Here is a 27,585-nt window from a genome sequence, read left to right as displayed (position 1 = left end):
GGTCTTGAGGTCTTCCCGTTTGAAGTTTTGGTAAACTACTTCCACTTATAAAATCATGTTTGTTGTCCGAACTATTTTTTTAAAAAGTTGGAAAATGCAGCAGGGGTTAAGTGGGTCAAAAAGCTTCATTCTTTTTCAAGGTTGCTTATACGGGACTATGTCTCATGAACTTCCATATAAATTTGTGGATTCATTTAGCAATCGATGTATGTAATGAAATCAGCTGGAATATTGATAAGGTTGCGCTGAATCTGCAGACCAATTCGGGAAGTATCCCACTCAACAGTATTGTGTTCTAAAGTCTTCCCCTTTGTTTAGGTCTAATCTTATTTCTTCTAAAAGCATTTTGTAGTTTTCAGAGTGTAAGTTTTGTACTTTTGTTAAATTTATTCTTTTGTATTCTTCTTGAGACTATTTGAATGGAATTGTATTTTAAAATTTCTGTTTATTGCTACTGTATAGAAAAACAATGGATTTTAATACATTGGTCATACATCCTGCACACTCACTGAATTCTCTTAGACTAATAGGTTTTTTTTGTTTGTTTTAACAGATTCTTTAGAATTTTCTATTAATGTGATGTATTATATGATTTTTTTGGATGTAGAACAAATTTTGCATTCCTGGGATAAATCCAATGTGGTCATGATACATAATAATTCTTTTGACATTTGTTAGATTTGATTTATGATATTTTGTTAAGGATTTTTCCGTCTATATTCATCAAAAATAGATCTGTAGTTTCTCTTCCTGTAATGTGTGAGGCCTAGAAACAACCCCCCACTGAGCTGAGGCATTGGAAGAATCTGCCTCTCTTGGTTTTTAGCCCTTGGGCTAAAAGGAGGAAACCTGGAGATCCAAGGGTTGAAGGTAGATGCAGATAAGATGACCACCTCAAAAAGTTCTTGGGGGGACTGTTGCTAGTACGTGGGTCCCCCAAGATTATTCCCAATCTTTGCTATCTTGCCAGGGACTTCTAAAAATTCTTCCTGGTTCCAAGAGATGGGAGGGAAGTCTGCAGACTTCTTGAGTAAAGAGGAAGTGGTTAGTCATCTTCAGGCCACTAAATGCCTCTTTGTCCATTGTTGGGCCAGACACAGGCCTGCTTTAACACCTCAAATGCTCCATGCTCAAAAGCAAAGTGATTTACCCTCCTGGCTTTCTCTGGACTGAAGAGGTTCCTAGGACATGGGGCATTTGGTGGTACTAAAAGCGGGAGAGGCCTGGCCAAATTTAGACAAATTGGTCAGCCTACTTCCAAGTGACTTACTTCTCTCAGTAAAAATATTCTCTCAAAAAAAAATTATCTCTTGGGGCACCTGGGTGGCTCAGTTGATTAAGCGTCTGATGTTGGCTCAGGTCATGATCTCATGGTTTGTGGTTCAAGCCCACATCAGGCTCTGTGCTATCAGTGCAGAGTTCACTTCAAATCCTCTGTCCTTCTCTCTCTGTCCCTTTGCTGCTCATTCTCTCTCTCTTAAAAATGAATAACCATTAAAATAAAAAAAAATAAAAATACTGTCTTTCCACTTTCTCTGAAAGAAAAAAGCAGTGCAACTGGAATCACTCACATAGAGGAATGGATGGTTGTGATATATAAATCTAGGTTTCTCCTTTTGTGGGCTGGGCGTTACTGTAACATGTTTTCAAAAGTCTCTGTGGAAATAGCACTTGTATTTCAAATGCGATACAGTTAAATGTAAACTTTTTTTCTTTAAGAACCTGAGAATGTCTATCTCAGAATTGGCTATTGCCTAAATAGCTTAAATTTGGCTGTTGGACACTGCGTAGCTCTGCTTCAGTTGTCCAGTTCTAACATGTAAAAGGCAAAACCAAACTTCATAGTTAATGCCATGTAGAGACCAAATGTCTTTCCTGCAGGGTGTTTGGACAAAACCAGTCCTCCCATTAGGTAAGAATAGAGTTGAGAAAACTGAATTATAGCAAAGCACAAAGTAGTGAAGAATGTAAAAACTCAACATTGTGTGTGAGCCGTAGGAGTTCGGAGCATATTCAGGCTGTGACTCCTGGATTACTTCCAGCAAAAACCAGTTATGTTAAATTACTGTTGCTTAATAACTATGTTCTTATTTGTTTTGTAATTTCTTGAGTTTTAACTTGGTTTTATTGTTGCATGAGAGCAATAGTTATCATTAGTTTATGCTAAGATTCTTCTGTTTATATGAGTAACCTAATAAAGTCAACACTGAGAATATAAATATATACAATATATATATTGGTTTTCTTTCTTACTTGGCTCTATAAGGCTTTATGTATATGCTCTTAAAGGTGTTTTGATTTAATGCAGATGAATTACTCTTGGTGAAACTTTCAGCTCTCTAGAGGGAGATAGGGTTATATAGCAAAGGGGAAGGAATGGAAGAATTAAAGAGCCAGGATATCTTTATGGTTCATTGAGTATCTGATTTCCTAACACTTTTGATTGTCTTATTTAGAATCCACAAACCATTAAAAATCTCTAAAGATGTCTATGTCCTGTCTCCCATGATTTTAGTGGCATATTTCTAAGGAAATAGAAGACTTAGGTGTAAATCTTTTTGAGGGGTAATTTGGAAATCGGGCATGGGTAATATTTTTTTTTTAACAGTGTATTTATCTTTGAGAGAGTAACAGTGGGGGAGGGGCAGAGAAAGTCAAATATAGGTGCCATGCATTCAAGAATAAGATTATCTTTATAGCTAATCATACCAAAGAAACAGCAAGTCATGCTGGATAGCATCAGGAAAGTCCTACAGATAACTTTTTGACTGTTCTGGCTTGATTGCTGTCACTATCTCGGACAAAAGTCCTATGATCTATAATGGAGAAAGCTGATTGGCTAGCCTAGGTCATGCGCCCACCTTTAGGATGGGAAATAGAGCCATGTGATTGAAAATATCTATGAGAGGATGGCCACCTGACTAAGATCTGTTAAGAACCTTAACAAAAGCTTGGGTTATCTTATGAAGCCTCTTTTTGGGGGAACAGACTTATTAAAAAAAACATCTTTTTCTGATATCGCCAAATTGGTAGGCTATAACCTTGGATAACCAGGGGCCATCTTGCTTGCCGTATACGTAGAGCCTATCTATAAAGCTGTGGTCCTCTTTAATGCTCTTCGGTGAATATTTTTAAGCTCATAGTAGGTTTGTAGTTCCAGCCCTCTTTGTGGTTGATGGCATCATGTGACTTTCTCTGCACAATAAATCACGAGAAGAAGTGATGTATCACTTCTGGGTGGAGGATTTAATACTGATAGGAGACCCTGAAGAGCTCTTTTTCCTTCCACAGCACTCCACAGATTTGAAAACGCACTTGCTTCCATAGTCTGAATTATTCCTGAGTTATTAATATGATCAAGGTCAACCTGTTGGATTCCACTGGGCATATGTTATAAGCAGTCTTCAGTTATAAGTCAGAGTTTGGGATTATTTGTCACCACACCATAATGTGATCCATCCTAATGATCATGTAACTAGGTAAATTTCTTTAAGAGCTAACACCATTTGCTTATTCTTAGGACTATTGTATGTGTCAAGGACTGAGGCAAATATTACTAAAGTTGATTTCTGTATTCTTATGAGCTCTTTAATTTTCATATTAAAAATACATACAAAGTTTGGCGATCAGCTGTTGTGCATATTCCTAACACTGGTCGTTGACTCTACTGAGCCTTTTATAAAATTAAGTACACTTTATCAGAAGACAGTATTTTTTTTTTCCCTCCTCCATGAAGCCTCAGTACCTAAACATTGAAAGAAAGTAAACTTTCTTCAAAAGTTGGTTTTGGCTTAAAGTCTGAAAGAAAAGGTTATGTGCTTTAGTGTTAACATTCTAAATGAGCAATACCTCAGAGACCAAGACTGTATAATCTTCCCAGTTCTTCTTTATGTTGAAATCATAAGTTATATTGATTTATTGGCTGTATATGTCTCCTGTCTTCAGGAATTCTTTCCCCTTACAGCAGCAGAGCATCAAGGAAACAGTAAGTTTCTGTTGCTTATTAAGCAAAGGTATAAGAAAACAAATTGCCCTAATGAAATATTTAAGAACAATACTAGGACAATATATAACTTCATGTTTATTTTTCTGCAACTGGTAGTCTCAGCAGAGGAATGAAGGCATAACAGATAACACTCCTAATGTGAGTTAGAAAACCAAGATGCAAATTTTCAAAGGAAAGACGGGCAGAAGTAATTTCCTAGCATCAAGATTCATTTCACCCAAAAAGGGTGATAGAAAAATTAGGTTGCTGGAGACTTCACAGGATTTGGGAAAAATACTTTCTTAGGTATGAGATGCACAGTGATTCTTGGCTTTGAATTCAGTGGGGTGGGAGTGGTGGTGGGAGCATGCTAGCAGAAGGTACTCATGAGGACTGTGGAGATTTTTGACATGATACTCTTCTGAGTTACAAGCACAGAGAACTAGCGGCTGATTAACTAGCTGCTTTGCCAGTGGAGCGGCTGTCACTGGGTTTGGACTGGTGTGTGCTCTTAGCCTTTCTCTGGGCAAAGGATGAATGCGTTTCACCTGTGGATCAGAGGCTGTCCACATGGGAGAAGAAGCCTGGAAGGGTTTGAAATCCAGCTAAAAAGGTGTCTTAGAAGTTCCATGGATTCCTTAAAGAGAATGTGTGTGGCAGATGGCTAAAGATCAATGGGCTAAGTGGAGGCAGCAGGAAAATTGATCTCTTTGGATCTTGGAAAAGAAAAACAAAATTTTCTGATTTGGGAAATCTCTGAAGAAGTCACAAAATCACTTAAGAGCAAAGGAATTAATTTAGAACATCCACCAGAATTTGGAGCTAGTTTAAAATGTGGCCAAGGAGTAAGAACGTTGCTATTTCTCTTTCCTTTCTCACTGCTTGGACTGTCATGGCTTCAGGAACAGGGACAAGGAATTTTTCTGCTGGAAGCCTACCTCTGGAAGGGCTACCTCAGGGAGGCATTACAACCTGTCGGTCTAGATTATGATAAGTGGTTGGAATTTTTTAGTTGTAGGATCAAGATAATGCTCGGAACACAAAGTGGCCTGTGCTCTTAGGGGCGAGCAGGGGTGAACTGCCCCATCAGCAGGTTTTTGTTTTTTTAACCTATTCCTATCATTCTTTTTTTTTTCTTTTATAGTTTATTGTCAAATTGGTTTCCATATAACACCCAGTGTTTCTCCCCACAAGTGCCCCCCACCATGACCATCACCTCCCTCTCTCGCTCCCCCTCCCCCTTCAGTCCATGGTTCATTTTCAGTATTCAGTAGTCTCCCCTGATCTGTGTCCCTCACTCTCCCCCGCTCTCTTTCCCCCTTCCTCTCCCCATGGTCCCCTGCCAGGTCTCTCCTGTTAGACCTATGAATGCAAACATATGGTATCTGTCCTTCTCCACCTGACTTATTTCGCTTAGCATGACACCCTCAAGGTCCATCCACTTTCCTACAAAGGGCCATAATATCATTCTTACTCATTGCCATGTAATACTCCATTGTATATATACACCACATCTTCTTGATCCATTCATCAGTTGATGGACATTTAGGCTCTTCCCATGATTTGGTTATTGTAGAAAGTGCCACTATGAACATTGGGGTACATGTGCTCCTATGCCTCAGCACTTCTGTATCCTTTGGGTAAATCCCTAGTAGCAGGTTTAAAGAGACTTCAGTGTAGCTCTTAGGAGCCCATCACCGTGGGACATGTTTGTTCAACTTCCTGGTTCTGTTCATTACATTTCAGTAGAGAACACAGCCTCTCTAGTCTCCAGGTGATACTTTTCATTAAGTTACTACTTTGATTCTAAGTTGCACTAGTTTTTTTTACGTATTTAAAATTGATATGTATATTGAGTGATTTATTTTGTTCTTTAAAAAATGTTTCTATAATAGTAATAATACATCATATAATTGCTTCTGTCCTAGAACTTAGAGAATACATGATTTTAAAAAAAGACTGTAATTTTGCACAGTAGTTTATATAATTTTATATTAAATATTGGAGAAAGTTACTAGGGGGCTAAAATGGCCATTCAAATACATACAGTTGCAATCTAAGGAAACCAGTATTTAAAAACTAGGCTTTTGATCTTGGATTTTCCACAACATAGGAACCATAGCAGTTTTCTTGAAAGGTGAAATCATTAAGAATCCTGCTTTGATGGAAAATGGCTGAGCAGGTAACTTAATAGGGTGAGTTGTATGTGAATTGCAAACTTATGATCTGAAATATTACCTAACTTTTAAATACCTCAGGGCTCATTTATTCTACACTTAGGTATGAAATGAGGGATATTTGGGCTTGTTTTACATGAGAAAAAATGTGTTGATATTTATGTTGTTTGTTTTAAGCCACATAAGTAGCTTAGAAGAGTCTTGCATTCAAATGTTAATCTCTCAAGTTCTTGTGTGTGTGTGTGTGTGTGTGTGTGTGTGTGTGTGTGTGTGTTCTGCCATGAGATGAGCATAAACAAGATACATCAGAAAAACCGAACAAGCATTACTGGGGAAAAACTTAACATCCACACTGACTGCCCATATCCATTATCGGATAAATTTCTTGTCTAGCCATGTAAAAATATTATTTGGAGTCAAGAGCATAGAATGCTTTAGGCTGTAAGATATAAATAACCCAACAGATGAACTGTGACATTTGTGAAATCCTGCTATAGTCAAGGAAGTCTTGGGGATCGAGAACACACAAAGTTTAAAACTTAATTCCTATTCTCAAGAAAATGAATATTGTATCACTATACAGAGCCTTATCTGTGGAAAACTGACATGTACATGGGACATAGTAAAACCCTGAGGTGAATCACAGATCGCAAATGCTGAGGAATCTCACCCCTGCCCCAACTTTTCGCAGATTCAAACACTGTCCAGAATGGGAGGATCCCTAAATCACCATTTTTTGCTTTGAGTGCATTTTCATGGTTACCTTTTAGGCCTTTCATTTGATTTCTTCATTTATCTTTATGATGCCATTGCAATTCTCATAGTTGACAAAACAATGAACCTTAAAGTTGTCTTAGAATGCTTGTTGATCTTTACCCCAGTGCCATGGAATTGTCACAAAGACCTGCTGGTCCTTGATCCAGTATACATTTTTTTTTTAATGGTTATTTATTTTTGAGAGAGAAAGGGTACGGGGTTGGGGGGAGAGGCAGAGAGATAGGAAGACATGGAACCTAAACGAATTTTCGGGCTCTGAGCTGTCAACACAGAGCCTGATGTGGGGCTTGAACTTGTGAACTGCGAGATCATGACTTGAGCTGAAGTTGGGACACTGAACTGACTGAGCCACCCAGGCACCCCTGATCCAATATACTTTTAAAAGCCGATGCTTCATTTTCTTTTCTGCTTGAATATTGGGTCAGGCTTACCTCAGCTTGTGTCTTGGTTATAGCAATAACCTTTCTTTCCTTTCTGTTTTCTAAGTTTATATGTTGACTGTGGCTTGCCTTTCCATTCTCTGACAGTGTCTATGAAGAGCAGAGATTTTAATGTTAAATTGATAAATTGAACTTTACTCTCTTTTATGCTTCTTGCTTTTTGTGCCCTAAGAAATATTTGCTTAACTCCATGTCATGAAGATTTTCTCCTGTTTGGTTGCTGTGCTACTTTTATCCCTTTTCCAGACTTTGACTTTAACTTTATGCCCTTAGGTTTACAGTCTATTTATTAACTTTTGCGTATATGTGAAGAAAGGTCAAAGTTCATTTTAAAAAATTTTAGCTGATCTATAACATTAGATTGTTTTCAGGGATAGGAGATACCGATTTGGTATATCTATACATAGTTTCCAATTTCTTATGATGAAAATTTTAAAGATTACTCTTCTAGGCACTTCTAAATATGTGATATGGTATTATTCATTATAGTCACTGAGTTATACATTCCATCTCCATTGCTTATTTCATAACTGGAAGTTTGTACCCTTTGACCATCTTCACCCATTCACCCACCCTCCAACCACTGTCTATAACAACCACCAGTTTGTTCTCTGAATATGTGGTTTTGTGTTTTATTTTTGTTCTTGTTCCTGAATTTTACATGTAAATTAGATCATATAGTAATTACCTTTCTCTGTCTCATTTATTTTACCTCGCCAGCATAATGCCTTTAAAATCTACCGTGTTGTCTAAAAGCAATATTTACATTTTTTCTGGCTCAGTAATACCACACTGTGTGTAAATAGGACATCTCCATTCATAGATAGACATAGGTTATTTATGTAGACACTAGGTTATTTACATATCTTGGCTATTGTAGATAATGCTGCAAGGAATATGGGGGGTTGCAGTTATTTTCATGAATTCATGTCTTTTCCCCTTTCAGGTAAATAGAAGTGGAATTGCTAGATCATGTGGTAGTTCTATTTTTAGTGTTTAGAGGGATCTCCCTAAGGTTTTCCATAGTGACTCTGTCAATTTACATTCCCATCAACAATGCAGGAGGGTTCCTTTTCCTTGCCAACCTTGCCAACTCTAGTTATTTCTTGGCTTTTGGATAATAGCCGTTCTGACAGGTGAGGTGATAACTCACTGTGGTTTTGATTCACATTTCCCTGATTAGTGATGTTGAATATTTTTTCAAGTGCCTGTTGACCATAAGTATATCATTGTAGGAAAAATATATTCAGGGCTTTTGCTAACTTTTTTTTTTTTTTTTTTTTTTTTTTTGAGAGAGAAACCGTGTGAGCAGGGGAGGGTCAGAGAGAGAAGGAAACACAGAATTGGAAGCAGGCTCCAAGCTCTGAGCTAGCTGTCAGCACAGAACCCAATTCAAGGCTCCAACCCACAAACCATGAGATCATGACCTGAGCGGAAGTCAGATGCTCAACCGACTGAGCTACCCAGTTGCCCCTTAAATTACATTATATATACATATATAGCTATTGAGTTGTAGAATTTCTTTGAGTTATTAACCCCTTATCAGATAAATGATGTATAAATATTTTCTCCCATAGGTTGCATTTTTCAGTTTGCTGATGGTTTTTTTTATGCAGATAACCTCTTAATTGGTTCTTCATCTCCATTACATCCCTGCCAATTCCTTTTTATTCTGCCTTCAGAAATAATCCTTTTGTAACCCAGAATTCCTCATTAGAGCCTCTAATGTTCTTAATGATTTTCCAAGTTTGAGCACTACAGGTTGGTAGAGTATAAATTTCTTTTCACCCTTTAAATTACATGGTATTGCAAACACCTGGCTTCATTCATATATTCACTAGTTCAGTAATTCACAAATACCATTTGAGTAGCTACTGTATTCTCAATAGAGAATTTAGGTTCTACTGATAAAGCAAGGCACAACTCAAAGTCTCTTGTCGCAAAAGCTTACCTGCTGGCAGGGAGAATTAGAAAAATTTAAAGTGAGTCTATATCAGAAGATAGATACAAATGTGTGGTTGTTTTCATGTTTCTTTATATAACATCAGATAATTGTTAGGTAGAAAAATAAGGAGGTAGGTTTGAGTGCTGAAATGACATTTAAGATTAGAACTGAAGAAAGTGAGTGAATGGGTCCTATGGTATAAATGAGGGGAACATCCTAGACAAGAGGAAGAGCAAGGATAGAAGCCCCAAGTTCATTCTTTGTTGTGTCCAGCCTGTGAATAAGCCTGTGGAATTAATTATTTGTGACAACGTATTTTCTTGTTTCCATTTCCTACTTTTTATAATTCTTTCTGTTGAAATTTTACATGTATTCATGCACATTGATCATCTTTTCCACCACATCCTTTAACAAATTTATCTTGGAACAATTTGGGGTCTGCTTCTATTGATAGTGTGGTCCACAGCCAAGACAGGAAATGATCTTGCTTCTTTACGTGTCTCATAATTTTTTATGTATGCTGCCTATCTTGTGTAAGGTACTGTGGGGAATAAAATATTACCACCATAAAAGGAATACCTCTTCTTTGTCAGGTACGTGACATGCTGAATTAATCTAATATATAGATGATTTGTGTTTGAACTTTGAAGTTTTGGTTAGATTCAACTCACCATTACTCTCAATTCTAAGGCTGAAATCAGGACTGACCCTTCTGCAGGTTATGGAATCTGAGCACCTATGGAAACTTAGAAATTCCCTTAAGCTTTATAGCAAGACTGGCAGTTTTCTTGGGAGTTGGTTCATTTCTTTTGCTCTTCAGTCCTGCCTCCAACTTTTCTACCTTAGCAAGTCTGCCTTTGCCTTGTTGCTCTGCCCCATGCCTTCAGAGAGATGCACAGTGCTTTGGATAAATGTCTCCTAGCTCTCCTGCCTCCCGACCTTTGCTGCTGTTGTGTGACCCCTTGTGAAATCCTGTTGTGCTCAGAGACTTGGCTCTCCTGCCATGCCAAGCCTTCAGCAGGCCTTCTTGGGCTTTGCACGTGGAGAAGGCCTTCTATTCTTGGGACATACTATCCCTGGGTACTTGGTGCAGAGCCCAGGCAAGGGGCTGAGGGATTTGCTCTGTTGCAAGACTTTGAGCATGCTAGTTTGTCATGCTGGTCCACACATAGCTATTTAAAGTTCTATTGGTTTCTTCTCAGTCCTCTGATGAATTCCTTCTCCCATTGCTCTTCTAGGGATTAAAGCATTTGTGGTTGTCTTCTCTCTTCAGGAGGGATCTTTACTTCCTTAAATTTGGCTCCCTTTTGATTCTTTGTATCCTCAGTTCTTTGAAACTGTGATTTTGTAGCTTTTCAGGTTTGTTCTCATTGTTAGGTTAGAAGGGATAGTTTCTTGTTTCTTGTAGTTCTTTACATGCTATTTGGAAGCATGTAAAGAAGTGGAAGTCTTCCATCCAAATGTGAGGGCTAGCTGGTAGAAAACTTTGCTGAACTTGGATTTTCGGCAAAAGGAAGTTACATAAGTTATATTTTTATTCTATAAATAGTTCTGCATTTGTGCATTTGCTTTGTTTGCGTAAGGAACTGTTGGAGACCTTGGGAACAGAGGATGGGCAAGATCAATTCTCTGCCCTCATGAAATCTACACACTTTAAGGGATGCGAACCAAAGAAAATAAATGTTTAAACATCTAGTTTTAGATAATAGCAAATACACTGAAAGAAATTAGATTTAGACAGATCTGTTAGACCCAGTTTGTCCATTGTCTTGGATTTGTTTAGCTCACCTGCTGTATGTTCAACCCAGGTATTGACTTCTTTAGCTGGATTGGATCTGGCAATTGCTTTTTACCATATTTGCAATTGGAAAGCCACCACAGTGTAAGGAGGCCCCATCCATGGTGCCAACCAAAAAGGAGAGTCTCTTAACCATTCCCTACCTGGAATGCGTGCTTGAAGTCTATGGCTTGTTTAGTGGCTTCCTGGAAGAGCCACTTTATAACCTGGAAGTATGGAGAAGTTAAAACCTTGAGGACATCACATCCATTAGAATGGTTTGAAGAAAAACAAAACAAAATAAGTGTTTGTAGGGATGTGGAGAAAACTGGAAACCTTGTGCATGGTTGGTGGGAATGTAAAGCAGTGCAGTCACTGTGGAAAACAGTATGGCAGTTTGTTAAATAAAAATAGGATTAATATGATTCAGCTATTCATTTTATTAAGTTTTAGTCATTTTTAAGAGGCAGAGGGACAGAGTGCAAGCAAGGGTGTGGAAGAGAGAGATGAGGGAGACACAGAAGCAGGCTCCCATCAGCACAGAGCCTGACATGCGGCTCGAACCCATGAATTTCAAGATCATGACCACAGCTGAAATTGGAAACTTAACTGACTGAGTCACCCACGCACCCTTAGCTATACAGTTTCTTTGTGTACATCCAGAAGAATGGAAAGCTTTGAAGAGAAATTTGTACACAAAGGTGCATAGAAGCATTATTCACAGTAGCCAAGAGGTGGAAGCAATCCAAGGGGCCATCACAGGAGAATGGATAAAGAAAATGCAGTATATATGTACAAAGGAATATTACTCAGCTTAACCAAGGAAGGAAACTCTGTCAGAGGTTACAGCCTGCTTGAACCTTGAGGACTTTATGCTCACTGAAACCAGCTAGTCACAAAAAGACCAGTACTGCTTATGGATTTATGTGAGCTACCTACAGGAGTCAAAATCATAAAGACAAAGTAGAACAGTGATTAACAGGTAAGGGTGGAAGAAGAAAAGATTTGTGGCCTTCAGGGTATAGAGTTTTCAGAACAGAAGAGTTCTGGAGATGGGCTGCACAATAATGTGAATGTACTTAATATGAAACTACACATTTAAAAATGCCCAACATGGTAACTTTTGTGTGTATTTTATCACAATTTTAAAAACCTTGGAATCTTATGAGGTAGAATTCAAATAATCACAGACAGGAAATTGAAAGGAGCTAGAAGATAAATTGCACACTTTTTGTCTCCCTTACAGTGATAGACACAGTAACTTCATTTGGCCCTTCTGGAGAATGTGAGGACAAATAACAAGCTGCGTTTTGTTTTGTTTGTGTTTCTGGCTTTGTTTTTTTGTTTTTTTTTGTTTTTGTTTGTTTGTTTGAGAAGCTGTGGCCAGTGGAATAATACATTCCTCTGGAATATGCTATCTTATTCATGATCTTACTTGTCTTTTATGGTCACTCTTAATTCTCTTTGAATGTTAACCTCACTCACCTATAACTTGACATATTTTTGTATTTGACTCTTATTTTCTAGGGAACCCAAGCTTAGGCACCCGTGTTTGTAATACTGTACATGATTTGTTCAGGGAAGCATTGCAGGAGAGATCCTGTGTGAGCTGAATTTGGATAAGGAAGTATAACAGAGATTTTTCAAGAAGTGCATTTGAGATCAACAGCAAGGGCAAAGGCCCTGAGGTGGGAGAAAGGTTGATATTTTTGAGGATTGTCAAGAAGAATAATGTAGTTTGCATGACATTTGAAATAAAGTAAGTGCTGGGGGATGAAATGAGAGAGGGAGTTATATCTCCAATCAGTTGGGTTCTTGGATGTATGGTAAAGATTCTGAATTTGATTCTAAATGATGGGGTGTCAGTGGAGAAGGGTTCTGTCATCTGAGATACAGTTATAAAGGGATCTTTCTGACTAAAATTAAAATGAACAGTAAAACATGTTGGTTAAATTATAGACTTCTTTGTAAATCATACGAGGAATTGGAGGTTCCTTGATTGATTGCTATTGGTAATGTAAAATCACACAGCTGCTGAAGGGAACAGTTTGGTAGTTTCTCAAATCTTAAATCCTAAGACTTAGCTATTTCACTTCGACATATATATCATCCTTCCACCCCCCAAATTGAAAACACAAAACAAAACATTTACACACATATTTAGAGCAGAACTATTGATAATTGCCAACTGCAAAAAATAATCCAAATGTCAATTGATCGAAGAATGGATAAACAAAATGTGGCAACAACATATAATGGAATATTATTTATCCATATGAAACATGTATGATAAGCTTTAAAGCTTCCAAGTGAAAGAAACCAGGTATGAAAGGTAATATATTTTATAATGGATATGAAATATCCAGAAGAGTAAATCCATAGAAACTGAAAGCAGGTGTTTGGTAGTCTGGTACTGGGGGTAGGGGGAATGCAGAAAAAACTCAATGGATGGAGTGTTTTCTTTGGGGGCTAAGAAAAATGTTTTGGAGTTGATGATCATACAATATAAGGAAGTACTAAACATCACAGAATTATATACTTCAAAATGATTAGGTTATGTGAATTTCACCTTAATAAAAAAAATTAAAAATGATCTTTCTGGCTTGTCTGCAGAGATAAGCTAGAAGCAGGGAACCCAGTTAGAGGCTTGCATTAGTCCAGGCAAGAGATAATGATAGCTTGGGCTAAGGCGGTAATAATAAGGAATCTCATTTTTGGGGGGTGAAATGAATGTGGAAGGGGAGGAAGTTTAAGGAGCCAGATGGAAGCCAGTGAAATGAATCTACAAATGGGAGTCTATGAACATTGTATACCCAGTCAGCAACTTCCATTTCTGTAGGCCCTGTATGTCTCCTGAGAACAGGGCCCATATGGTTGGTCAGAACCTTGAATGATCTAAAAACAACAAACTTGATTTCTTTGCCACTCTGATTGTTGGCTATTTTATTGTTGATGGTTTCTTACCAGTGTTACTGTTGGTGGAAGAGGAAACTTTAAGGTTTATCTTTTTGTAGTAATGCTTCTCCTGCCCTTTTTGGATAAAAGGAGACATTGGTTTAATCATTAGATACTTTATTGCTGCCTGAATTGGCAAAACCTTTTTGAAATGTACCCTTTGCTTTGAAAATTCATCTGAGGGCCACGTGGATGTTTTGCGTTTTTAGAATGGTTCTGATAACTCCTTTGTTGTGTTACGGTTTTGCTGAAGGAGTCCTTTTTGCCTGTTGCCATTACATATGGATTTCCCACTGGGACTGGGACATGTTACAAACCATTTGAGCTTCTGCAAAGTATGGTTAAAACCTCAAGGAAGGCTTGGATTTTTCATTTACTTACTTTTGTTTTATTAGCAAAGGATTAAGGTATAAACTGAAGCCTTTTCAAGGAGTCAAATCATTGTGTTTTAAAGGCACCAATTTGAGAAAATTTGATTTCAGTAGCTTTCCATTTTGATCAGCTTTCCATTTAAATTTTGTTAGGTCAATTTTACTCCTGCCTCCGTCAAGATTGTGAGGCTTTTAGGCACGCCTAGATAAATGTGAATGAGGTAAAGTCGTCATTAGGAGGCAGAAACCCTGCTACCCTTCATTATTGGGAAGCAAGACTGTTTAGTCTGTTGTTCTGTTGTTCTTTACCCTTGAGAGAAGCAGAGTGCAACCAGCAGGGGTGGGGTGTTGGTGGCAGAGAGAGAGAGAGAGGGATACAGAATCCAAAGCACTCTCTAGACTCTGAGCTGTCAGCACAAAGCCCTATGCAGGGCTCGAACTCATGAAACAGGAAATCGTGGTCTGAGCCAAAGTCGGACACTCAACCAACTGAGCCACCCAGGTGCCCCCAGCTCAGTATCGTAAGGGTGTTTTTGTAGTGGAGCGTAAGTGGAGTGAGTGATCATCTGGAAGGGAGCTAAGGAAAGCGCTCCCGTGGCAAACAGTTGAGGTAGATAGGCTTACATTGTCCTGAGGACTAATATTAGGAGCTTTGTTCAGGGTTCTGTTTGTTTTTGTAACCAACATGATACTATTCCCACAAAAGGGAAAGACACTAAGATCAGAGACCATGCATGCATCGTGAATTTAAGTGATTTCCAAGCAGACAGAAGCTCAGGATCACCTCTGGGTGACAATGCATTAAAGCCTTTTCCTATCAGCTTGCTGCAGATCAATCAGTGCCTCTGTACAATGGAAACTATTCCATATAAAGGAAACTAGGATAGAAAGATACTTAAATATATTTTATTGGAAAATAACATGCCCAGGGTCTGTAAGTTAGCAGTTTAGCTTTTCAGTGTTGGAATATAAAAATAGGTCAAGAGACCTATTAAAATAGCTCATGGTGAGGCTGTTTCCAGTGACTGTCACGGATCAGCCAGCAGCAGCATGTCATAGATAATGTGGGTCGTCTTTGGAGGAAGTTTCAGCTCTAACTAGATAGGTTCAAAGTGGCAGTCATTCATAAACCTGTAGGTGGTGACTGATTCCTTTTAAATCATTTTCTCTTCTCCCTCTGTCTAGTATGCCACCCTCTTTATAGCCCGCTTCATCTTAATAATCACCACCTGGGAGGAAGACAGTGGCCATGCCTCTCAACTACCTGTACCAGTTGCTCCCTAGGCAGACAGAGGGTTGTTTATAAAACTTGCTCCTAAGAGGCATTCCCTTGGCTATGTTGGAGATTGTGCTGTGAAACTTAGGAGGTACATAGTGCATAGTAACATAGGATAAACTCTAAACAATGAACTTTGAAATAATAACCCAGTGCTGTATTTTAAAAAAGCAAATGGGTTATAAATACTTGAAATAGGAAAATGGCACATAAAAACCTCCCAGATTCCAAACTTTCATTGAATCGGTCATTCTCGAGCTGCACTCACACATGACCATGATTAGGTTGCTACTGAGCAGGCTCTGTGTTTTGAAGGGAAAACGTTACTCTTAAAGGTGGTTTTCTCTCTTGTTTTCCTTTTTCTTTTCCCAAAGTCAGCATTGCTGGTCTGCTTTCCTGGCCTGGATGCTGTAGAAATTTAGTTGAGAATCCCAAATGAATGGATGCAGAATTTTTCAGAGAGTGGAAATGACTCATCAGAACAAGTCGGTCTTTTTCTATTTCCCTCCCCATCCGACGATTCTGCTTTTGCAGTTTGCTACCTTAGAACAATAAATATTGTGACTCATTCTAGAGAGGAGGCGTTGAAAAGAGAATTGTGGGGAGGTAGGTTTCTTCAGATACCTTCGACTGGATATGACTCCATCTAAAGGTAAGCTTGGAACAGGAGAAAACAATTACCTTTCTTCTCTAAATTGCTACCGTCTTTCTGGAGGGCAATTTCTTAAGGAGTTTATAAAAAGTCTTACATATTTGTGTATCCTTTAGCCCAGTAATTTCATTCCTAGAAACATTCTGAAGAAATAAGCAGAGATGGAGTCCAGCATTTATCATGATGGTATTGATAATTGGAAGAAATAAAATAGAGACACAACCTAAATATTTAGCAGTAAATTCTGACATATTCTTATAAATTGAAGCTATCAATGGAAATGTTTAAAGAATGTCCAGTGATGATGTAAATGTCCAACATGCATCATAAAATCAACAAACACAGTGTGATTCCTTCTCTCTGAAACTGTTTACAGATAAACGGGAAAAAGAATGATTACATAACCAAATAGTAATAGCAGTTATTTAGTGACATGTATTTTTTTCTATAATTGGAAATTTCTGCCTTGAATAAATATGATTTGGTACAACTAGAAAAAATGCTTATTTTGACATCCTTTCCTCCTATTCCTTTTCTATTTTTCCTCTCTAGAAACCACCCTCTCAAACTTCAACTGCAGCCATAAGAATAAATACAAAGAATAGTGACCAAATGATTGATATTAGAGAATCTGAAGAGCCAGCCAGACTGCTTGAGTTCCGGTTCTAGTTCTGATATTTCCTGGCTGTATGAGCTGGAGCACATACTTCGCCTTTCTTTGTGTCAATTTCCTCATCTGTGAAATGAAAGTGTATTCGTATACCCCAGGGGTGTTGTAAGGATGAAGTAAATATTATAATCTTAGTTATATTTATAATTTATAATCAAAATTGAATTTATAATTCTATTTCATTATAATACAATTATATATAATATAAATATTAAGTTAATATTTTAAAGCACTTAAAAAAGAGTCTAGTTTATGTTAGATGCCTGGTGTTTATTGAACACATCAAATGTAGTGTGACTGAGTTAGAGTAGGATGGCAATAATAAATCCTTTAAAAGTTACATTGTACTGTTTTGAGGGTCTTACTTTGTTTCCTTTGGAGTTTTAAAAGGGACCAAAGACCATTTGTAGTTCATTGTGCTTTACAAGGGCAGGTCAGAGCTATTGGAAATACCTTTGACCACCTGGTACTAGTATATCAAAAGATTCTAGAATCTTTTCTTTTAGAGCTCCCCAAGGATGGGATAGGTCTCAAGAGCGTTGCTAGATGGTTTTTGTAGTACAGTTTTGACTGCAAGTGATACAATGTAATGGATCATTAGAGGAGGCCATAAACTCTTATCCAACTGTCAAGATGCATTTTTTTGCCTGTCTCAGAAGAATCTGGAAACGTTAGTATGACAGTCAAGTGCCAGTGCTCTGGGGCCAAAGTTGGAAAAAAAAAACAAACTGTTAGAGGTTTTCCTCACCATAGAATATACACAGATGAGACTAATTTATATGCACTAGTCTTTAAGGGATTGTAGGAAAATAGATAATTTTATTTTAGTAGAAAATGTGCATTTCCTTAGTTGGAAATATCCATGTATCTGTCACTTCTGCCCTAGAGGAGCTTACAACACCCTTCTCTTGACTTTGAGCTGGAAATTACTTGATACATTGTAGGCACTCAATTTTATTTTTTTTAAACAAGAGTAATAAAGTAGCTAGATTGATGTTTCAGGTAAATACATAATTTGCATTTTAGAAATTCCAAGTATATAAATTCTAGTTTTAGCATATTGGGCATTGCCGTCTACCCAACCTTGTAATCATTAGACCAACATCCCCTCATCTTCTCTCTGAAATTGAAACAATTCTAACTTTAGGCAAGTAGATAAAGTACATCTATCTCAAAGCCAAGGCCTACCACCAACACTGAAAAATGCAGAGCTATGTTTTAAACTTAACAAAACAAATTGAGTTCATGTTATTTGCATGTGCTGGTCCTTCTGCTGAGACCGCTTTAGTTAAGTGGATGTTGTCTTGGGTTCTCTGATCGAGGATCACTTCTCCCTGATACCTTTCCCACCTACCTTAGATGAAAGAACAACCCCTCCATACTGATACACTTGGACAGATGCACTCCCTAAACCTTTAACTGGATTTCATTTTCCTCTAGGGCACTTAGAACTTTGCAAAATACCAAATGTTCACTTGTTTGTGTGTTTATTTTTGGTTCCTTCCCATTAGAAAGCTTCATGAGAACAGGGACTGAATATAAATTGTACTCCCAGCACTCAGTTCAGTGGCTGGGCACAATGTGGGTGCACAATAACTATTTGAGGAAATGACCAAGTTAGTGAATGACCTTTGATTGAGAGTCTGTGGTTTTTAACTTACACTGATGATATAGGAAACCTTCTCTCCGGTTATTTTCAAAACAGCCCTAGGAGAGAAGTATTCTTTCGGTTTTTATAGAGAGGTGAAGCAACTGCCAAAGCTTGCACGTGTCTGAGCAGTGAAGCTGTAGTTACACTCGGAAGGATTGCCAAGGCTGTGCTGCCGCTCACTGGGCCCTGATCTGGGTCTGTTCTCATGTGACACCTGCCTTTCTCCTCTAAGCTGGAGTTTCTGCCATGGGAATTGTTGCATCTGGATCTGGGATTTGGAGGCCTAGTTTGACACTACCTGTTGGCCCCAATAAAGGACTGGAGTCCCATTCCTGAGTCCTGTTTTTTGGCGGGGCCCTTCTTTCTGGGCAGAGTTCCCCATACCATCCATCTGCCTAGACTGACAGCATTCTTTCTGCCCCCAGGAAGATCCTGTTCAAGTTTCTAACACCTCAAGTCAGACCCATGTCAAATGGAAGCCTCAACTGAGTTATCTCAGAACCTTTATTGAGTGTCTCATGATCCAAGCTCTAGACTTAGAAGCTACATATTCAGTGAGAACAAGACAGACGCAATCCTTGACCATAAGGAGTTCATAGTTTACTATCTAGCAGGAAAGTATGTCATTGGATAAATGATGATGATCAAGGTTCTCCTTCTGGATTGTTTTTTGCAGGGTCAACAAAGTTGGTCTTTAAGGGCCAGAGAGTAAGGCCTTGTGGGCTTTAGAGTCTCCTTGCAGGTAATCAGCGCTGCCATTACCTGGCAGAAGCCAGAGATAATGCATGAATGAGGGAGCATGACTATATTCCAGTAGATGTTACTTAGAAAAATAGGCTACATTAGCAAAGTATGGCCTATAGGCTCAACCTCTTTCCTGCTCTCAGTTTGGCTTTAGTGAAAACTACATTCCTCAAAATCTTATCCCAGGATGGTGTAGGGCTCGAGCTGGCATGTGCTTTTGAGAGGCAAAAATAAAAGAGCATCCATCAAACTCTGAAGAACTTTGGTGGTTAGAGGTGGAGAGAGGTGTAGGCAGATTCCAATTCATATTGCTGAGTCCCACCTTGACATTGGCCCGCTCTGAGACCGTTGTCTGTGAACTCACAGAAACATGACACTTGGAATAGAATCTGCCCCACTTGTTACAGGCTTCCAGGTTTCTCTGAAAACAGAAACTTGTTCATTGCGGTGGTGGCTGGGGAGGGATTTTCTCCTCTCTTTAGAATTTCCTTTTCCAGATCCTGCAACACTTAGCTAAGGTCCAACACCTCGACTAAACTTCTTAGTCCATTGCACTTACAATTCTTTCCTGATTGGACTGTTCTTAAGTGATGAGGTCCAAAAGGGTATGAGGTTTTCTTAGGTTAGCACTCAGCCTTTGCTACTAAGCATTTCTCCTGCTGACTCTATTTTCATTTCTCCTTATCTCTTCAAGATATTTATTGCTTTCTTGATCTTTGGTATTTATTTTAATTTTCTTTGTTATACTACACCTGATATAAAGTTGGAATGGGTAGGAAATTTGATAAAGGAATTAAACCAAGTCATTCATGAGATAAGATGGACACACTCTTAACAACAGGAAACATGTATTTGCTTTTCCCCTCTCCCCTTGTGAGACCTGATGGAAGCCCTTGGTTTGGGTGAAGTACAAGCCTTGGTTGTGGTGGTCACACCAGTCTTGGTCAAATCCTTCACTCTCTGTGTGAGCCTCATAAAGGTACTTTACTGTATTTGAATCTGCTTTTGCTCCCATGTTGTGAGGAACATGTGCTGACTGATAATGGGGTGACTGTGTTACCATATATTTGGCACTGCTCCTGGGTACTTCATAGCTGTGAGGTTTCCTGTCACTGTCCTTGGCCTGCCCCTCTGACATGTTGTTAGCAGCCTCACTTATCTCCCTGCTGTGTTCCATTCTGCCTATCACTGTGATAGCAAGGTGTTCTTCCTCTTGAGCCTGGCACCCCTAGACATTTTTGCCACAGCAGCGACTCAAAATGACATACAGTCCCCATGTAGAGATGTTGGCAGAGGGGCAGAGAAGATGGGAAGCCATGAGTCTCCCATTTCTAAGAGAACATAGAAATCAGAACATGCAAATACAGAGGTTCTGATATGTACCCTGGGGAAGAAATAACAATTCCTGTACAGGAAGACTATTTCTAGATAAAATAGGTAGATAGAACTATTTGCCCTGGAATGGTTTCCTAGAACTGTTTGATCAAGGAATCAAACATTATATGGATAAATTCTATTCTTCCATGAAATCTTCTGTGATCCTTCCAGTTCCAGAATTCTCTTGTATCGAAATTCACCGTGGGCCCCTGGGTAGCTCAGTCAGTTAAGCATACGACTTTGGGTTTTGGCTCAGGTAATGATGTAAAGGTTTTATGAGTTCAAGCCCCACATTGGGCTCTGCACTGGCAGCATGGAGCCTGCTTAGGGTTCTCTCTCTCCCTTTTTGTCTTTCCCTCCCCCACTCATGTTGTCTCAGTCTTTCTCAAAATAAACTTAAAAAAATTTAAACTCCCATAATACTTGATTGTTTTATGACCTTACAGATCATGTACACTAATAGATTGTAACAGAGAAGTTAAAGTGGGGGTTAAAGGTTAAAATTGATAGGCTGGGTCTTTACTAGAAGGGTAAACTCAGAAACAGTTACTTTCTCTTACTATCCATTTTCTCATCTTCACAGTGGTGAAATTAACAGTACCTATTAGTCTTACATAAGCACTCTTACTATTCTAAGTATGTGGATAGCTAAGCTCTCTCTCTCTCCCTTGAATGTGAATTCTTTAAGAAAACTAGGTGTGATTTATCATGCCTGTGTCTTTGATCTGTGTTACAAATCCCCAAATCATGGCTATGGAATGGATAAATACATGAATGTACTTAGCTGATCAGATAAAAATGACTCATCAGGGAAAGAAAAGCAGATCAGTATGCTTGGATATGCTTGCTTCCTGTAGACATGTATTTAGGGTTGAAAACACCTTGTAGTGTATCCAATCCATATGCCTTTAAATATTTAAGGCCCCAAATTGACCTCTTGCTGTGCTTTCTGCCTCTTGCTCTCAGAATTTTAGTTCTTAACCATTTTGAGCTAACCCCTACTGGCATCAGTCCCATAAAAGAAAATGAATGTGCTCATTCCTAAATAAATAATGACACTGTTGCTAGTTTTTTGTTTTTGTTTTTTTTTCCCCCCACAAAGGATTCTTCTCATGTCTTGTTGGAGCAGTGAGACACACAGAGAAAGGACTTCTACATTCTTTGTGGAAATGGGAAGAGGCATCTCAAAAACAGATATTTCACATTTGTTTTGGGTGCTACTGACACATGTCTTAATTTACAGTCATGGGGAAGCTTTAGGTTACAAAGCTGACATTTGAAGAAAAGTCCTGAAATAGGGAATTTTGACAATCTATGCCTTTTTCCATTACCTCACAGATGATGGATAATTCCATAGTGATGACAGCTCCAAATGTAGTTCTGGAAGTCCTTTTCTTATCAAATATCCATTAAATGTATGTTTATGTGTGCGTATTTCAATAATTTTGTTTGCCTTTTCTCTAAGTGATAAATAGTGTAGCTTTCTCAATTGGTATGTTGACATACAGGTAAGAATATATCTTAGATCTAGGACTAATCTGTATGAAAAAACACCTGATGGTGAAGAAAGTTGTAAATGTGAATGTTGCATCCGTGACCGAAGGTTCTTTCTCCTTTACCCTCCACTCCTTCCACTTCTTCCCTGTCCCACCTCCCTTCTCTTTCTTTCTCCCTTCCTTCTTCTCTCCTTGGTTTATACTCCTTATCCCCCTCTTCCTATTCTTTCTTCCTCTTCCCCTTCCTTCCTCCCTGTTTTTCACTTCTCTCATCCTTTTTCCTTAAATTTTGTCAATAGTTCTTGTGAAAAAGAAATGATGTGGTATAATGGCTCCTTTCAATGAATACACATAATCTCTAAAGACTTTTAATTGTTGTTACAGTTGATCTGATTGCGATCTTTCAGTCTGTTACTGATGGCTTTTGGTAATTCTGCCTGGAAATCTTTGTTCCTTCTTTGACCATCATGTGCCCCAGTAGGATGACAAACTGGTATCTGATTTTAATGGTATGGCTATCATATTGAACTTCACTGTAAGTGTGACATTCTTCCCTTGTAGATTACAGTTTTCTGGCTCATATATAAAGCACAACAAGGATTTTTAAAAACCTAGAAAATGTACAATACCTCATATATAAAGTTTCCATTTTTTAAAAAAGCAAGCTTTTTATTTTTCATATTTCTCCTTGTTTGTGGGCAAAATTGTATTGGACATCATGATTCCTCAATGTAGACTTAGCACATGGATCCTTGATGACATGGAATCATAGTATGCTCAAGGCAGAAGGGAATTTTGTAGATGAGGCAGCAATTTCTCCTATTTTACAAAGGGGCATTTCTAGTCTCAGAAGCTTGGTCTTGGCTTAGAGCTAATTACCAGTAGAAGCAGAAGAAAAATTTAAGTTAGCTATTACTAGTAAATATAGGTTCTATTGCTTATCTTTAGGGAAAGCTGTCAGAGCATCAAGTGGTGGATTGATAAACCATGACGAGTATAAAATGTATGTGAGTATGAGTGTGGGCTCTGTTGTCAGGCTGATTTAGGTTCAGATTCCATACTTTCTTGCAAGGTACCTTGGGCAAGTTATTTAATTGTCTCTAGCCTTCAACTTTCCCAACTATAAGAAAAGGAAATAGAAAAGTATAAATGTTTTCCTAAGTAAAGGAATTAATAAAGTGACTATTCCATACTAAGTTTGTAGTAAGTTTTAGCTGCACGTAGTAGTAGTAGTAGTAGTAGCAGTAGCAGTAGCAGTAGCAGTAGCAGTAGCAGTAGTAGTAGTAGAAGTAGTAGTAGTAGTAGTAGTAGTAGTGATATCATTATTATTTAGTATCATATTTCTCTTCCCTGGACTATTTGTTCTTGTAGTGTTCACAGTATACAATAATCTATAATTGAATTTGTTTTCACTGAGTTAAGATTTGGTGAGTTCTTAACACTGATAAAAATAGAGGACAATCGAGGAGAGTATGGCCACTAGGGAGGCGGCCCTGAGAAATAGCGTTGCTGTCATTGATACTAAACACTTTTAGGCCATCCATACATCCATCCGCTTATCTTTGTATCCACCCACTCATCCAGTGAACTGCTGCTGGTGAGTTCTATGTGCCAGGCCTCCCATTCATGGGAAAGATCTAAAGTGCTAGAGGAACATTCTTACTGTCATCAGGATTTTCCACTGCTTGTGGGTCTTTAATGGGAATGAGGGAGGAGAGCTGTTGTCAGATGTGGAAGAATGTCTACGTGAAGGTTTATGTCGGGGTTATAAGAGATGGGTTGTGACACCAGGCCTACCTCGGGAAGGAATATTTCATGCTATGATTGGCTCAGAAGAAAGATTGCTTGATAACTCTTGATGCCACAAAATTACAAAGCAATTCAATCTGGCAGAAAGAAGTTGTCTGCACAGAAAATAGGCGTTATTTTTTATATATTCCAAAGGCATTTACCCTGACTCTTTATGTATTGCTATCCCGAGTGGTGGTACAGAGAATGCTGGGAAAATCTACACCACAACAGAACTATTTTTCATCAACTGCAGCCTCATTTTCATTAAGTTTCCCCCCTCCCACTCCCTTTGAAGATACATAAATAATTTACTCCAGGAGACACTGGTATCACCATTTATTGTATTTTTACTATAAGAATCCACCATTTACTGAACACCTATATGTCAGACACTGAGTTGAACTCTCTGCCAGCCTGATCACTCAGGGGATAGAAATGATTATAAGAATTTATAGTTTAGAGAATTTAAATAGAAAAGGGAAATCTGGGTTTTCTTGAGCCAAGTCTGTGACTCTATATCCAATACTTTAAAGGGAATAGAAGAAGAAACATGTCAAAGAAAATGATGGATGATAGCTTGCAGTTGAGAACTCCATGAAAAAAGAGGAACACTTTTGCACCCTGGATCTGTTGTGGCAGTTGATCTTAAGTTTTCTTTTTTGATGAGATAAAAAGTTACAAAAGTGAGTAGCCCGGGGTACTTGGTGAAGGCAGCAGTTTGTAATATTCTTCTCAAAACCCCAAAAGATTTGTTTTCTGCAGGACTGTGTAAACCCATAAACTGGTAAAGGTTTCCTGTGAGAGTAAAGTTGGGCGGGGGAGTGTTTTAGAATATAAATTCCTAAGAGAATTCCCTTTTACACTGTTACCAGCATTAAAACTAGAATCCTGGGCGTGCAATGTCTGTTCTCAGTTAGAACTCTGAGCTGGAGTTCAGGAAAAGAGGAGGGCAAAAGAAACTTGGAATCTTACCAGGAGTTTTACACCATTCAAGTGACCATTGGAAGGGATGTCTAGTACTGTTCCCATCATTGTCAAAACATTAGAGCACAGCAAAAATGGCTTCTTTCAGAAGTTGTTTCTGTTGATTACTTAATAGGGGAGCATATATAAGTTACTTTTATGTTCAGATTTTAATATGTAGATGTTAACTGAAAAATAAAGGAATAGAAAATCAACATATGTTTTTCTGTACATTGTGTTGATAGAGGTGCACTTAGATGGTGCTGAGAGTTTGGAAGAGGATGTACATCCACCGTTTAACATCCAGAGAAAAGAATCTTGATCAGTACTGCCTTAATCCCCTTCTCATCAGAGGGTGGCCCATGGGCCTGTGTGTAAACAGCCAGCTTTGCTGGGTGAGAGATACCAAGTGAAGTTAACTGTGACCAACTGGTACAATCCTGGCAGAAGAGCATATCTTAATGTTAGTGAGCCCACAATCCCAAACTCTGAGCTATTCTATTCTTCACTTACATACACTTCAATTTGTTCTCCCATTGGAGATTATGATTTTGAAAAAATGTAAGGATATAATTGCTGGTTGTAGTAGGTTTCTGTTGGAATGTGAGTATGCATACTTAAGCAGAGCTGAACTAAGTTTTGTTATTTTACCTCTGTTTACTACCTTTTTTAAAAAAAGGAAGATAGTATTGTGCTGGTCATTTCTGGGTTTGAAGCTTTACTTCATAGTGTTGTAAGATCAAACAGGATAAAATGGGAAAATAAAGGGGGGGGCTCTTGGAAGATGACGGCTCCTTTTCTTTCAATCCTATGTCTAATATGTCTCACATGAGCCCAATGACTGCTGGGACTGCAAGCAGCACTTTGATCCTGTGGGAGTTATAGAGGGTGAGAGAAATACAGAAGGGGTTTTGGTTTTTGTTGGTTTTTTGTTTTCGCCTTCATTGGTGGGTGAGATCCTCAAGACCTGCATCAGAGGAAATTGCAGTGGGGATCGGAAATGTGAGATCTTGGGAGAACTGTGGGCCTCATGCGTACAATCCTGGCTGGAGGTCAGCATTAGCAGCCTGAGTGTGGCCGGTCTCTGCCGGGCTCAGGGGGTCAGAGAAGAACTGACTGGGGGGAAGGAGTTCTCTGTGCCTCTGAGGCTGAGAGAGGGAATGCAGGCCAGGTACCAGGTACAGAGTTCCTTTTGATGCCCCTTCTACTCCCATTCTAAGAACACTTAGCTGTCTACTGTTCATAGGGCTTATGGTACTCTCCTTAGACTCCATGGAAAAATAAAGGTTCCCAGAAGGTAGAAAGATGATCAGTCAGAACAAACCAGATGCACATGAATTGAAATACAGACTAGAGGAGACACATGCCAACTTGAAATACATAATAAGCATTCACAGCAAATATAAGTTTTGTGGTGGTGGAAATCATTACTGTGCCCAAGTTCTTGGTTTATTTGAAAGAGAGGAAGGTCAAAGTTGAGGGTGAATTTGTAATCTAGTAAATCAATTGTGATAAATACCTTAAAGCACAAAACAAAAACAAAGAAATTAGGATGAAAACATGAGACATGGGTGACAGAGCCTGGATCTTCTAAATGTACATAAAATTTAAGGAGATTTCTCTGGAGGGCCCACGTCACAAAATGAAAGCATTTTGAAGCCAAGGGAATATTGGTAAGAAAAATATACATAAGTACAGTAAAACCTTGGATTGCAAGTAACTTGTTCTGTGAGTATTCTGCAAGATGAGCAAATATTTCTAATACATTTTAACTTGATGAATGAGTGGTGTCTTAGAATATGAGTAGTAAATGATGCTGAACATCACATGATCAAACCTGAGCCAATGATTCTTCTCTCTCTCAATGTGGGATTGTGCGTGATGGTCTTCCATGCTGGGATACTCGGTCTCAGGCCACAGTATTTGGCAGAGTTAGTGATTTTTCAGAACATCAGAAGATGCCCAACTGGCACTAATGTATTTTTTTGTCACTTCCGACCATCTGCGGACTGTCCTTTGCTTTTCCATACAAGAGTAAGCCTTGGAAGCTTTGCTTCATTTTAGGTCAGGCTGCCTGCAGATACATACCCTTTCTTCTGCTGCCTTCTTGCCAGTTACATTACACGATATGACAAGACTTTATCAATACTGTACCATAGTCAACATCCATATGAATGTACACAATGGCTTCCATGTAGAAAAACTTTGAAAGCAAAGGCGGTAAGAAGTAGGAAATGATTATGGTGGAAGAAGGAAATCATTGAGAAGTAGAAACAAGGCATGCAAGTGGCCAAAATTGCAAGATTTTACAAGAAGTCTGCATCTGCATGTTGTCTGCAGAGGAGGAGAAAAAGGTGGAGGGATCCCTCTCTTCAAGTGAGCCTAGAGAGATAGGTAAAATGTGGGAAACAGTGCAAAATTTTGTAGAAAAACACCACCCCAGTAGGGCCAGCAGCGTGAGTGACGAATCTGTTTAATGACAATGCAATGTCCCATTTCCACAAAATCCTCAAAAGAAGGCAAAAGCTAGTGTCATTG

Source organism: Suricata suricatta, chromosome 5 (genome assembly GCF_006229205.1).
Source record: "Suricata suricatta isolate VVHF042 chromosome 5, meerkat_22Aug2017_6uvM2_HiC, whole genome shotgun sequence".
NCBI classification, from domain to species: domain Eukaryota; kingdom Metazoa; phylum Chordata; class Mammalia; order Carnivora; family Herpestidae; genus Suricata; species Suricata suricatta.
The sequence above is the reverse complement of the archived record's forward strand: the minus strand, read 5'-3'. Positions refer to the sequence as shown.